The 14607-nt window shown below is 37.4% G+C and overlaps 1 long non-coding RNA gene across 1 annotated transcript; it reads left to right on the top strand.

Annotated features, from left to right (window-relative positions):
• Positions 1 to 661: 661 nt before the first annotated feature.
• Positions 662 to 12480, top strand: LOC132536913 (uncharacterized). The gene is made up of 2 exons (XR_009548444.1): positions 662 to 820; positions 11861 to 12480. It is a non-coding gene; the product is annotated as an uncharacterized LOC132536913 (long non-coding RNA).
• The last annotated feature ends 2127 nt before the right edge of the window (positions 12481 to 14607 follow it).

Below are 14607 nucleotides of genomic sequence, written 5' to 3'. Positions count from 1 at the left end.
ATTCTGCTTTTAAAAACCCCTTCTGTTTCATTTGGTTTAATCCCCCCTGCATTCTATTAACATAACACTGTATTCTATTTACATAACCTCTGTTAACAAGCACCACCCTCCCTCCAGGACATTGGTGGTTCAGTGGTAGAATTCTTGCCTGCTCTGCCCCCTCTCCTTGTCATACCCTGATTTTCACTAGTCACTTTTCTCTCCACCCTCTCTGCTTCACATCCTGTTCCCACCCTACTGGGCTAGTATATTTATAAGGACAAGATTGTTTGTAGTTTTTAGTTTAGCTTGGTTGGTATAGATTGTGCTGCGTCCTGCATGAATAAAGAGATACTGCATACAACCAAGCCCGTGAAGCCAGCCCGGCGAAAACAACACTCAGCTATTTCAGCTTTCAGTTCTCTAATAACCTTGAGATAATTTGTGTTTTCTTCCAGAGTCAAAGCAATCACTCTTGATCTGTGGGTCTCAACAGTCCTGTTAATATCAACCAGTCCCTGAAAGGTTCTGATACCATCCAAAGGTCATAGAACACTACAGGGTCCTTAGTAACAGCTTGGCTCATTATCAGCCTGCTGATTGGTAGACTGAACATTGCTCAAAAAGTCATCTGGGAAGGAGCTAGAATCTCTAAGATTTGTTATTCCTGGTGTACTGATTTGATTCTTTGTCACTAACAAAGAGGAAGTGTGAGTTTTAGATGAAAAACAAGAGAATCTGATTTGAGTCGCTGCCCAAAAGTATTGAACCATGAAGAGGAACCAAAAACAGAAGCATCTGGAGAACACATATTTTCTCAAAGCTGCCAAGAAGTCAAGAGGTATACATTAAGCCTCCTCTCCAAGTCTGTTATATCTAGAAATTGCCTTCTAAAGAAAGAGAGAATTCTCCCATTTGTGGTGAGGGAACAGGAAGAGGAAGATGAGAGGTAGAGGGAAAGATGTATGTCTGAAAATTGAAAGTTCAAATGATCAGCTCCTTGTCTCTGTATCTTAGGCTAGCTGTTATGTATGTCTCATCAAAACCTAGTAGTGCAGTAGTAAAATATTTCTGACAAGACACATTACCATTCCTTTAACTTCTCTCTAAGGGTAGTGACCATGTAAGTGGTATAAGTATTGTAATACTATCTACTCCTGTTAATAAAGAATGACTCTAGAGGTAATAATTGTATGTGTGTGTGGGGGGGTTAAGACTTAAGCACCTAAAACTCATTGTTTGACAATTGGAGTATAGTATCAGAATGTAATCAAGATTAAAAGTGAATTGTTTTATCTTAGACTATAAAGATATATATGTGCAGCTCCTTGTGAAATGCTAAAAAATAAAGGATACACAGACATGCACAAAACATTATCTAAACTTGATTGGAGAAAATATGACTGAAGGAAAGGGAAACTGAATTAGGTCTGGTTACTATGGTCACTAAAAGTAAACAAGTTATTTATATAAGGAAAAGCTATTGTACTCTGTTAAGGGAGGGGTGGCAGTTTAGAATAATCCCTCCAGATACCCCAAAACAACAAACTTCAAGGATAGCTGACACTACTGAAGAAAATTTTATATTCCTAGTCACATCAAACTTTTTGCATATTCCAGTGAGTTCTTGAAGAGCGGTCTTGAGAGTGAAATAGTCGTCATAACAGTTTACATAAAAAGTAATAAGAATCTTCAAAATCAGGACCTGAGATACAGTTCAGAGCCACCTACAAAAAGACCTCTCATTTTTTTTCATAATGTTCTCACAATCACCAGTATGGAGTCTCATCCATACCATATTAAAGATTCATTTAATTATAATCTTTCATTTCTATCTGTATTCTATTTTTATCCCTACCATACAAACTGATAATAATTGTGAATTTTGTGTGATGCTTGTTTATTTTCTGTTCCAAGTCAATTTATTAGACAGAAAGAGTGAAAGAGGAAAGATACCATAGCATCAGAGCTCCCTCCAATATGGTAGGGCCAAGGCAGGACCTGAGTTATGTGAATGCACACAACCCTACCCCAGTGAGTTATTTTGCTAGTCCTATTTCTATGCTTTTAAAAACATTTAATAAGTTTTCTTTTTAATTTTTTGTATGTAAATAGAAGTACATAGTAAAATTTTGTTCCTGGTTACTTTCACTTCTTATCTGGAAAATTTATCCATGTTGAATATAGATCGTCTATTTACCTTTGGCCTATATATTCCATTTCATCACAGAAGTAACTTGGTTATACATTCATGAGCATTTGAATTGGCTTGCTTTCTGGGGTTATATTAAAGGCAGATGTTCAAACATCATATTAGATATATTTCTCTCTTTGGACACATTTCTGTTTGAGAGGGGATAAACATAAAAGATTAATTACCAGATCTTGATGTCAATATTCTTTCTCAATCCCATCCAGAACTGAATCTCATGCAACTTTATTTCCTCTTGTAATCATATGCTGCAATATACTTATTTTTACACACTCTTCTTTGCACCATTGTTTACTTTGGATCTTCAAACAACTCTGTATTCTTTTTTTATATATTTATTTTATTTATTTATTCCCTTTTGTTGCCCTTGTTGTTTTATTGTTGTAGTTATTATTGTTGTTGTCGTTGTTGGGTAGGACAGAGAGAAATGGAGAGAGTAGGGAAAGACAGAGAGGAGGAGAGAAAGATAGACACCTGCAGACCTGCTTCACCACCTGTGAAGCGACTCCCCCGCAGGTGGGGAGCCCGGGTTCGAACCGGGATCCTTATGCCGGTCCTTATGCTTTGCGCCACCTGCGCTTAACCCACTGTGCTACAGCCTGACTCCCACAACTCTGTATTCTTAAAGCTCATATATTTCTTCCATTTAACCCCTTTGTTGTCCATGTTCTCATGTTCTTTCAATATTAAGACTGTACTAAAGTAGCAGGCTGAAAGTAAGTGACTATTCCCAATTATACACAAATCATACACAACACATATACAGACCCACATATCCAACTCACACAGTTGTAGAACAAGTACTTTACATATGTCAAAATATACTGAACTAAAACCTCAGACATAGAGCCCTCATGCTATACTTATTTGTACAATACTCATCCCATATTCATATTTGCAGATCCTAAATCAATTATATATTAAACCACAAAATAGGTTTTCATATGCATCTATTCATGAGAGATGCAAATAGAGATAGATGATAAGTAGATGATAGATGGTAGATTAGGTAGATAAGAGATGATTGATAGATTAGGTAGGTAGATGATAGATAGATAGATAGATAGATAGATAGATAGATAGATAGATAGAAAGTACACCAGGGCATCAGCATATGTGGTGCCAGGGATCAAACATGGAATTTCATTCTCACAAGTCCTGTGTTTTATGGTGATTTCAATTCCCTACCTGTTTCTAATCTAGCTTTAACCAAAGTTTTATAAATGTACTGCATTTACCTCAACATTTTGATACAAAGTGCATAATGCACATAGCACACTGATTGATGAGGATCTGTAATCTTAAACAGTTAAGTAAGGAACAGTGAACATGCTGAATTGGCAACATGATGATAATGGGTAATATCTTAAAAAATATAAGATTATCACTTGTTTAATATGAAATTGTGACTTTCTAATAGGTAGAATACAGAGAGTATACTGTAAAAAATAGAGGAAAACAAAGATCTTAATCTTGAATAAATATGAGAAACTATGACAGAAGAATTCAGATGCAAGCATAAAATCTGAAAGTATGCCAACTCCATGCCCAAAATAAGACTGCTATTCGGAACAAAATAATATAAAAATTCCACTGGAGAGGCATATTGACTAGATAAAATAATATAGGACAGGAAAAGAATGGAACCAGTGGACCTCTAATTTGATTTCATTTTTCTGGAAATCTCAAACTTAAGTATGACCCACAAAATAGCTTCTACTTGGAGAGTAGTAACATGATTTATAATGCAAAATATATACCTTATTTTTTAAATTTTTTATATTTATTAATTTTCCATTTTGTTGCCCTTGTTTTTTATTGTTGTTGTAGTTATTATTGTTATTGATGTCATTGTTGTTAGATAAGAACATTCCTCTCTAGAAATGGAGAGAGGAGGGGAAGACAGAGAGGGGGAAAGAAAGATAGACACCTTCATACCTGCTTCAACACCCCTGGTAATTCCCCTGCAGGTGGGGAGCCGGGGCTTGAACCAAGATCCTTAAGCCAGTCCTTGAGCTTTTTGCCACGTGCGCTTAACCCACTGTGCTACCGCCTGACTCCCAAAAGGTATACTTTCTGAATTAAAGCACTTGAGTAATTCTTTTCCACTTCCTTTTGTGCAGTAAGGAGAAATAGAGAATAGCTATAGTCCAGGTGCAACAAGACAGAGGTAGTTTGAACACATATAACTGGTCACCCCTACCACCTACAGAAGAGTGTTACTTGGATCTAATCACACTCTCTTTGTTATTTTTATTTTTAATATAACCTTTTCATTGGGGAAATTATTATTTACAGTAAATTGAGTTAATGGTACATGTGCAGAATCTCTGTTTCACAGAGCACTCAAGCCCAGCCTAGGTCCTCCTTCACCATCATACACCAGAGCCTGAAAATCCAGCATTTCCCCCTCCACTCCTATGGATATCTAATTATTTTACAAGATCGTCCAAACTATTAAATGGAAAAAAAGGACACTCTTTTCAACAAATGGTGTTGAGAAAAAGGGAAAGAGAGCAAAACTGTACCACTACATTTTACCACACACAAAAGTTAATTCCAAATTGATCAAGGACTTGGATGTTAGACCAGAAACTAACAAATATTTAAAAGAAAATATTGGAAGAACACTAATACATATAAGTTTAAAAGGCATCTCCAATTACATAAGTCCAATTGCAAGGTAGATGAAAACAAAAATAAACCAAAGGGACTACATCAAGTCTAATCATTTCTGCACAGCATAAGTGATAGAAGTAGAAATAAGCATAGCTAGTAGTATCTAGTAATACATAATAGCACACAGTGTAGTAGAGTCATGGATCATCAATCAATCATGTGGAAGGAGACTAGGAAGAATTTTGGAAGGTAAACTCACAGTCTAATTCTAAAACACAGAACCAAAACTTCTATGTATACAGCAAACAGTGAGTGTGAAGTCTAAAATCATCATCATCATCATCATCATCATCATCATCATCATCATCATCATCATCACTTAATTAGGGAGTTGGGTTAAGTGCAGGTGGCGCAAAGCACAAGGATCCCTGTTCGATCCCCGGATCCCCACCTGCAGGGGGGTCAATTCACAGTTGGTGAAGCAGGTCTGCAGGTGTATTTCTCTTCCCCTCTCTGTCTTCCCCTCCTCTCTCCATTTCTCTCTGTCCTAACAGTGACGACATCAATAACTACAATAAAACAACAAGGACAACAAAAGGGAATAAATAAATGAATATCAAAAAATAACTTAAACATTACTTGAAGATTGTAAATAATTATATTTAAAATTAGTAAATGTAAAAAAAATGACATTAACTAAGCACAATCAAAAGAAAACCTTATAAAGAATTAGTCAAGGATGTGACTGGAGTAGTAGAATTCAAAGCCTGAGGTCCATGGTTTGATTCCAGGTACTATGTTGGTATGCATGAGACCCCTTCTGTTTCATTTGGTTTAAATCCCCCTGCTTAACACTATTCTATTTACATAACCACTTCATTCTATTTACATAACCGTTGTTAACAAGCACCACCCTCCCTCCAAGGCATTGGTTCAATCCCCACTGTTTCATGATATGTCTTTGCTCCACCCCCTCTCCTTGTCACACCCTGATCCTCTCCTTGTCACACTCTGATTTTCACCAGTCACTTTTCTCTCCACCCTCTCTATGTCACATCCTGTTTCCACCCTACTTGGCAAGTATATATAAAGACAGCATTGTGAGTTTTACTTTACCTTGAGTTTAGCTTAGCTCGGTTTAGATTGTGCTGCGTCCTGCATGAATAAAGAGATACCGCCTACAGCTCAACCATGAGTCCCTGGTCATCTGTTACCCGCCCGTGAAGCCAGCCCAGCGAAAACAACATAACCCATCGAAAACAACAGTACTACTTTCTGCCAGAGTGATATTCTAGTTCTTGCCATATCCAGAAAAAAAAAAAAGAAAAAGTAGAAATGATGTAGATATTAGAGTAGTTTTATAAATGAAAAGTGTTATTCTAGATAATATATTGTAATGTGAATAAGTCAAGTAGCAAATGCCTTATTTAATTGTTTTATTAGCATTTTAATATAGATTTACAAAATTATATGTCAACAGGGGTATAATTCCACACCGTTTCCACCATCAGAGTTCTGAATCACAAGTCCCTCTATTGCAAACCTCCACCGTTCTCCCAATGTTACATACGTGGGTTAACTGTCTTCTCTACATTTGTACATAATTACCCCCTTTTTCTTCCAGGTTCAATCTTCTCTAGCCCTCCAAGCCTCACATAACCCTATTATTACACCCAAATATGTCTCCCCTTTTGACCTTTCTCTGGGACCTGATGGAGCTGAGTTCAGAGCTCTCTTATGCTCTTAGTCCTATCACTTCTCACTCACTGGGAGTATGGATCAAAGTTGTTTTGGGGGTGCAGAAGGTAGTTATTCTGGTTTCTGTAATTGCTTCTCCATTGGATTTGAGCATTGGAAGTTCAGTCCATACCCCCAGCCTGTTCTATCTTCCCTAGTGGGGATGGAGAGGTGAGGTTCCAGGACACATTGGTGAAGCCCTCTGCCCAGAGAAGTCAGGATGGCATCATCTGCAGCTTGGTGTCTGGAAGTTTGCAGGACATAAAGCGATATAGAATGGTTAATGAACAGGAACAAAAAAGTAGGAATTCAGCAGATGAGATTATGGATCTTAGGCTGGAAGAAAGCTAGGAAGTCCATTTTAGGCATGTTTCTAGGGACCCATGACTATGGTAGTTTCTGTTTGAATTTGATAGCTAGCATGAAGTTGGATAAAAACATTGTCTGAGAATATGGTGTCAGAGTAGAGAAAAGGGCAGAAAGTTGGTTTAGAGAAATTAATAGTTCCCATTCTTAAAAATATTCTGTGGATAGAATTGACTATTTACCTCCATCAATCCAACCTAGGATATATATATGTAGCACAAGAGCCTGTGTAACCTCTAAGACCCTATTGACTCATAGTCACAACTGGGAACAGTGTAGGCTTCACTCATTTCAGGACCAATCTTCCTTGACTGGCAGGGCAGGAAATCCCAGCTTCTCGTTGGAGACTGGGGAAGTCTCTCCCATAGCTCTATGGTGAGGGCAAGATCCTGAGAGGATCCACAAGAGGGCTTGTGATGATGTTCCTGATATAAGTGACTAGTGGTGGTACAGAGAATGATCCATTAAAGGTCTAGGCATACCATATTTGTGTTAGGAATCCAAGGATTTCCTGACTAGGGCCCCAGATTGTGAGGTGGTGTGATATTGACCAAAAGGGCCATTATTAAATGAGCCTGTCATTTGCCCTTATCCAACTTTTATAGTCCTCTCTTTGTCTGATGACCGTAGACTTTCTCCCAGTTGATTCAGCATTGAGTATTATTTTGTTCAGCCCAAGCATAATTAGTGTTTTTTGGGATATGTCTTCTTTGTATCTTTTTATTAGATTGTTAAACTAATTTGATTTAAGTCTAATCAATCAGAGAATTTATGATGCTTGCTTTAGGCACCACAACTACGATTCCAGTTATATTAAGTCAAATCATCAAGCCCTGCTGAACATTATTACTTTTGAGTTATATAATTGCCCCTGGCTTATGGCTATATGCACACCTGTACCCAGTACCCTATATGCTACCCTATACCTAGTATCTGTAACTTTGTTGGATGATGTGCCATCTAAAGTGGATATAGATAGTCTCATGTGTTAGGAAAGATCTCACCATGTTTGGAGAATTGATATGTTGACATCATTAGATGGCACATCATTTAATATTTTATAATTTTGATATTTGCATATTTTTTATTTAAGAAAGGATAAATTAACAAAACCATAGGGTAGGAGGGGTACAACTCCACACAATTCCCACCACCCAATCTCCATATCCCATTCCCTCCCCTTATAGCTTTCCCACTCACTATCCCTCTGGGAGCATGGACCCAAGGTCATTGTGTGTTGCAGAAGGTGGAAGTCTGTAATTGCTTCCCCGCTGAACATGGGCCTTGACTGCTCGGTCCATACTCCCAGTCTGCCTCTCACTTTCCCTAGTAAGGTGGGTCTCTGGGGACGTGGAGCTCCAGGACACATTGGTGGGGTCTTCAGTCCAGGGAAGCCTAGCTGGCATCTTGATGGCATCTGAAACCTGGTGACTGAAATATTTTATTAGGCTGTCTTTGTGACCCAGTATATGGTCAATCCTTGTGAATGTTCTGTATTTATTTGAGAAGAACTTGTACTCATTCCTTTTAGGATGAAAAGTTATGAAATATCTATTGAGGTCTATTTCATCTATGGTTTAATTTAAGCTCGCTATTTCTCTCTCTCTCTCTCTCTCTCTTTTTTTTTTTTTTTTTGTCCAGACATTCTGTCTCTTGCTGTAAGTGGCATGTTAAAATATCCTACTATTATTATGTTACTTCAATGTCTCCCTTAAGTTCAGTAAGTATCCCTTTTATATATTTGGGTTAATCCATTAACCAGTAGGTAGTGTCCCTCTTTGTCTCTGATTACTTTCTTTACCTGAAAGCCTATTTTTATCAGAAAACAGAATAGCTGTCCCTACCCTTTTTTGTGAGGTATTATCTTGGAGTGTCTTACTCCAGCCTGCTATATTAAGTTTCTTTTTGTCTTTTCTTTGGATGGATATGTGTTTCCTGAGGACATATAATGCATGGATTTTGTTCTTTAATTCATATGGTTACTCTGCATCTCTTGAAAGTGAACTTAGACAATTCACATTTAAAGTGATTATTGATATATGTGACTTACTTACAGCCATTGTGATTTTTGTGTTGAGTTTGTTTTAAATTGTTGATTCTTTGCCCATTTGTTTCTATCTGTCCTTTTTGGATGAGTTTCTGTGGTGAGTCCCTCACTAATTTTTCTTCTACTTTCTATAAATCTCTGTTACCTGCTTTGTTTTCTGGATACTATAAGTGTAATAACTAGCATTGTATATCTAGAAAGGTCTTTTTTAAAGTTCATCTTTATAAACAAATATTTTATAGAACTGTTTTTTCCTTTAATACCCTCCTTTATTTGTTCTTTTCTATTTTTATTGTGGGCTTAGTTCTAGTCTACTGCTCTTCACCCCACTTATAATGTGTATCCTTTGCTTCCTCCTTTTTTGTGGAACTCCATTCAGTAGTTCTTGTAAGGTGGGGTTTAGTGTGGCAAATTCCTCTAGTTTTCGAATATTTAAGAAAAATCTTTATTTCTCCCTCATATTTGAAGGATAATTTTGCAGGGTACAAGAATTGTGGGTGAAATCCCCTCTCCTTTAGAACTTTAACTATTCCACCCCAGACTCTTCTTACCTCTAAGGTTTGTGAAGAGAAATATGATAAAAGACTGATAGTTCTGCCTTTGTATGTAATTTCTTTCCTTTCTCTAGCAGCCTGCAGTGTTTTTTTTTTTTTTTCTTCTTCTCATTGAGTTTTGATAGTTTCACAATAATATTCCTTGGTGTTGGCCTTTTTATATTTATGATACAGTGTTCTTGTCTTAAATTCAGAAGGCTAAAACCCCTGTGAATTGAAAATTGAGAGGTTTTAAGCTCACTTTTCTTTTCTTCTGCCACTAGGAACTACCCTTACTGCTTGCTGTCCTTAAAGCGAAATGGTGCAGCTTGCTGCCATGCCACCTGAAGCTCTGATTTTACTGTGTTGTTCTTTCAACTTGCACCCTTTTTTGCCCCAACTGTGCTTGAGCACCCACTTGAAGCTGTAAATTATGAGTTCAACGGGGTCTCTTGTTTTATTTCTTTGTTGTTTTTTTTTGGGGGGGAGAGATGATCTTATCCCTGTTATTTCATGGCCATGCCTGCAGAAGTCCCACAAATGTTGAGCTAATTTATCAGAGACAAGAACTGACCTACATAGTTACTGAGACTGGTGAATTTAAAAGTCTTTAAATGAAGAAGGAAGAAAAAAATATAATGGGATTTTCATGATCCAGATCAATCATGGCAGAGGCAAAACTGATTCTGGAAATATACAGATTTTACTAGAATAAAAGCAACTTATAAATCAGAAAGACTTCAAGATAGGCTATGACCAAATATACATGAAGTACTATCCAGAGTTCAGTATGGACAGGGTGTTGAAGTGTTGACACTGTTGACTCTGCTCAGTGATAGTTTTATCACTGAAGAGCAAGCTGGTTCCTAGGAGGACAGTTATGACTAAAGTTGGGAGCAATACTTCACTCAGAAGATTACAGAAGTTTCCCCACATTCCTAGATTATACTTTTACAAAATCTGGTCCTGAAGAGTTCCAGCAGTGAAAGGTACAGTGAACAAGTGTCTAGGAAAAAGGCTATTGACAAGAGGTGGAAATAAATGGATTCCAACCTATGTATTCTAACACCCAGGAAGAAATGGGAATTTTCATATAATAACTGACAGCTGATGAACTAAAGCACTTCATGTACATGCATCATATTTACTATTCTGCTAAGCAATATAGTCATGAAAAGATAGGCAGTTTCCTTTGCATCAGGGTCAGATGAGCCTTTGAAATACAGAAGCAAACAATATAGGCCACTCATAGTCAGGGATATCACTCCAAACAAAATGTGTATGTTTTGAATTTGAGAACTTTGAACAGAAATGATTATAATCTTCATGAGGACCAGTGTCTTGTGTGTTGCTGTATGTTCTTTGTCCTCAGTGATGAGTGAAAGCAAAAATTCCTATATATTTGATTTATTTTACTTTTCCAGAAGTCTTGGGTTTAGAAGTAGTGTCTCTGACCTTTGAACCATCTGAGTTGGTCCAAAATCACAACCAGATACTAGAAGAACTAGACTGAGAATGAATTACCTGTGTTCTGTTCTTGAGGATCTCATGTGTGATGATAACAGAGTCGGAAAGAGCAGAAATTGAGGAGAAAGGAAGCAAAAGATAGCATGGCATGATGCCCAGACTTAGTGCTGAGATCCTTTGCTCAGTAATTGTCATGAAGGATGCTTCTTTCAAGTGCTGTCTGAGATGTCTTTTTTTAAGTCATTGGATTGAAGTATGCCATGCAATTGTACCTATTATCCTTTAAGAGAGTCTTAGAGAAATGAATATCTAATTTATATGTGATAAATTACTTCCATAAGAATTTTTAATATTTAATCTATTAAGTGTTTGTTTAAACATCTCCGGAACCTAAGAAACCCCAAAATATGTATATGTATGTATATGTGTATGCATATGTATACATATTGTTTTCTTTTCCTAGACCTCTATAAATATCTGTATCCATTTGTATACATATAAGTAGATAACTATATAAACAGAATTTTCCATAAAGGTTATATCTTGAGGCTGGGTGGTGGTACACCTGGTAGCAGTACACATGTTACAATGCCTAAGGACACTGATTCAAGCTCCCAGTCTCCACCTACAGGAGGAAAACTTCTTGAGTGCTGAAACAGTACTACACGTACCTTTCCGTCTTTCCTTATCTCTCTTTTCTTCTCAATTTCTGGCTGTCTCTATAGTGTAAATAAAGATAATACAATTAAAAAAATAAAAGAGTTACGTCTCATTTTCAGTATTTTCTCAGGTCTCATGAGACAGATGTAGCTAATAAAGTTTAGTGATTATGTAGCATATTTCAGTTATGATTTTATAGTTCAGATTCTCATTCTCTCTCTCTCTCTCTCTCTCTCTCAGTTGTTATGCCTTCCATCTTTCCATGGCTAAGTTAAAGAGCAAGAGTGTGAAATAAGAGAAAAAGAGGAGAAAGAAGAAGAAGAAAGTCAAGAAGATAATGTTTGGATGCTTGAAGGAAAAGCATTTTGGTGTCAAAACTGTCCTTATTTAAATAGTTATCAGCCCCCAACATAGAAGAAGTGAAGCAGGACAGACTCTTCAGAGGGGATCTCATTGTCTCTTAAGCAACCAAACTACCCACATAATATTAAGGCACCTATCTTCCCCAAAAAGTAAGAACAGAGAAGCCTATGTGATGGTTTCTCCTCAAATGAGAAGCAGGGGAAAGTAGACAGTTTATGCCGAGCAAAAGAGCAAGATATCCTCATACAGTTGAAGGGGCAGTGAAAACCAGAATATCATTTTTCACCACTGCAATTAAGAAAACACTGTAAGAGCAGAATTTGCTGTGGGTGAGGCTGAACAAGAATTGAGGGCACCTGTCCTCAATAATGGGCATTTGGGTTTCTGAGAAAAAGGTGGGATCCCCAAAGAGATTCTGTCTAAGGTGTCCATTGTAACTGTAACAAAGAATTTCATTCTGAAGAATTGTATATATGAGATGGTTGACTGCAAATTAATGAGAGTGCTTCTTTTTTTGTGCTCTTTGAAGGAATATAAGTAGAGACCTACCTAAGAGGACAGAGGAAGCTAGACCAATCTTTCTTATAAAAGCCCAGAGTCATTGAATCACACCTCCTCCTCTTCCCTTCCCTTCCCTTCCCTTCCCTGGTATGCAGCCTTTTCCAGGAGTACAGGCAAGGCTTTCTTGCCTGGACTTGTCTCTACACTAGTTGGCCATTCATAGCCATTCATATCATGTCTCTGTATCATGTGTTTCACTTTGTAATTTTCATACATGATAAGCAACTGTTGATATTTAGAGCCACTGGAAAGAGGCAATCAATATTAACTTTTGTTTTTTTTAATTTTCCCGTAGGATAAAGTGTCTATTGTTTATACTAAGTCTGAAAGTGTTCTATATTTTGTTCTTGATATGCCTTCCATGTTTCTGTATAATCCTCTTATGCACTCATTTATGTGTCATGGAACACATGAGGTAATACTTGAGGTAAAGTCTTGTTTAATGAAAATTCATGCCTCATGTCATCATGTGTGACATCTAATGGTTATCTATTTTCTTTAGAATTGGTCAGATTTCCAGGGCCAGGTGTTGGTGCACCTGGTTAAGTGCACACAATACCGTGTACAAGGACCTGGGTTCAAGCCCCTGCTCTCCACCTATAGCCAGGAAGTCTCACTAGCAGTGAAATAGGTCTGCAGGTGTCTCTCTTTCTTTTCTCCATTCTCTTCAATTTTTTTCTTCCTTTCTTCCTTCCTACCTTTCTTTCTTTCCTCTTTTTTTTTTTTTTTTTTTTTTTTGCCTGGAAGCCATCTTTTTTCCATTGTTGTTGCTGTTGCTGTTCTTGGATGGGACAGAGAGAAACTGAGAGAGGAGGAGGAGAGAAAGATAGATACTTGCAGATTTGCTTCACTACTTGTGAAGAGACCCCCCGAAGGTGGGAGCTAGGGGCTCAAAACAGGATCCTCGAGCTTCACACTATGTACACTTAACCTGGTGCACCCGTCTCAATTTCTAATTGTACTAATAACAAAATAGAAAAAAAAAGGGATGGCCATGGGGAGTGGGCTACTTAGAATGGTGGCGTTAAAGTACAGGCACCAAGGCCTGGTGATAAGATTGGAGGCAAAAACAAACAAATAAAACACCAGATTGATCAGACTCTTTTTTAATGGGCAGCATAGAATTGTTTCTGATACATTTTTAATATTGACATGAAAAACTCTTGAGGGTTTTAAAATCCCATGGCATGTCTACTCTTTATTTTCCATGCACTTCGCCTAGTAAGTTTAGATTGTGAATTTATCATTTTATGAGGGGTACGATTCCAATGTTGATTCAGTTCTCAAAACCTTTGCTTTGTGTCTTTGGGCTTATTCTGCACATGTGCTTCCAGGCATTCATCAGAATTGTCACAAAATACCCATTGTTTGTCTTTCACTTTAGTTTTACAGACTCATATGCAAATATTAGGTCCTAAAACTTTTAGTGTCACATATTATTATATTTGAACATACTAATATTTTTATTGGAGGATTGAAATAAGGCACACATTCTGCAAAATGACATACATTACTAAATTCCAAGGTGGGTTTTGTTAAGTGGGCATAGAGATAACATTTCTTATGTAATAGTTCCTATTTTGGCATTTTCTATTTATTTTTGTTTTCCAATGATATTTAATTATTGTACCACTTGTATGAAATATTTTACTTTGCTTTTCCATTTGGGACATGTATATATCCTTCTGAGATTTAAATATTTTTAAATTATTTATTTATTGGTATAGAGACATAGAGAAATAGAAAAGGGACTGGGGAGATAGGGAGAAAGAAAGAGACACACCTAGAGCATGGTGTCACTGCTTGTGAAGCTTTCTCCAAGCAGGTGGAGGGCTGGGGGCTTAAAACCGATTTCTTGGGTGGGGATGGGGGTCTGGGCAGTAGTGCAGCAGGTTAAGCGCATATGGTGTAAACCTCAAGGGCTAGGCCAAAGCATCCCTGTTCGAACCCCCGGTTCAGGTCCTGGCTCCCACCTGCAGGGAGTAGCTTTGCAAGCGGTGAATCAGGTCTGCAGGTGTCTATCTTTCTTTCTCCCTCTCTATCTTCCCCTTCTATCTCAGTTT

This window comes from Erinaceus europaeus, chromosome 2 (genome assembly GCF_950295315.1).
Source record: "Erinaceus europaeus chromosome 2, mEriEur2.1, whole genome shotgun sequence".
Lineage (NCBI taxonomy): Eukaryota > Metazoa > Chordata > Mammalia > Eulipotyphla > Erinaceidae > Erinaceus > Erinaceus europaeus.
This window is presented reverse-complemented; position numbering and strand designations above follow the sequence as displayed.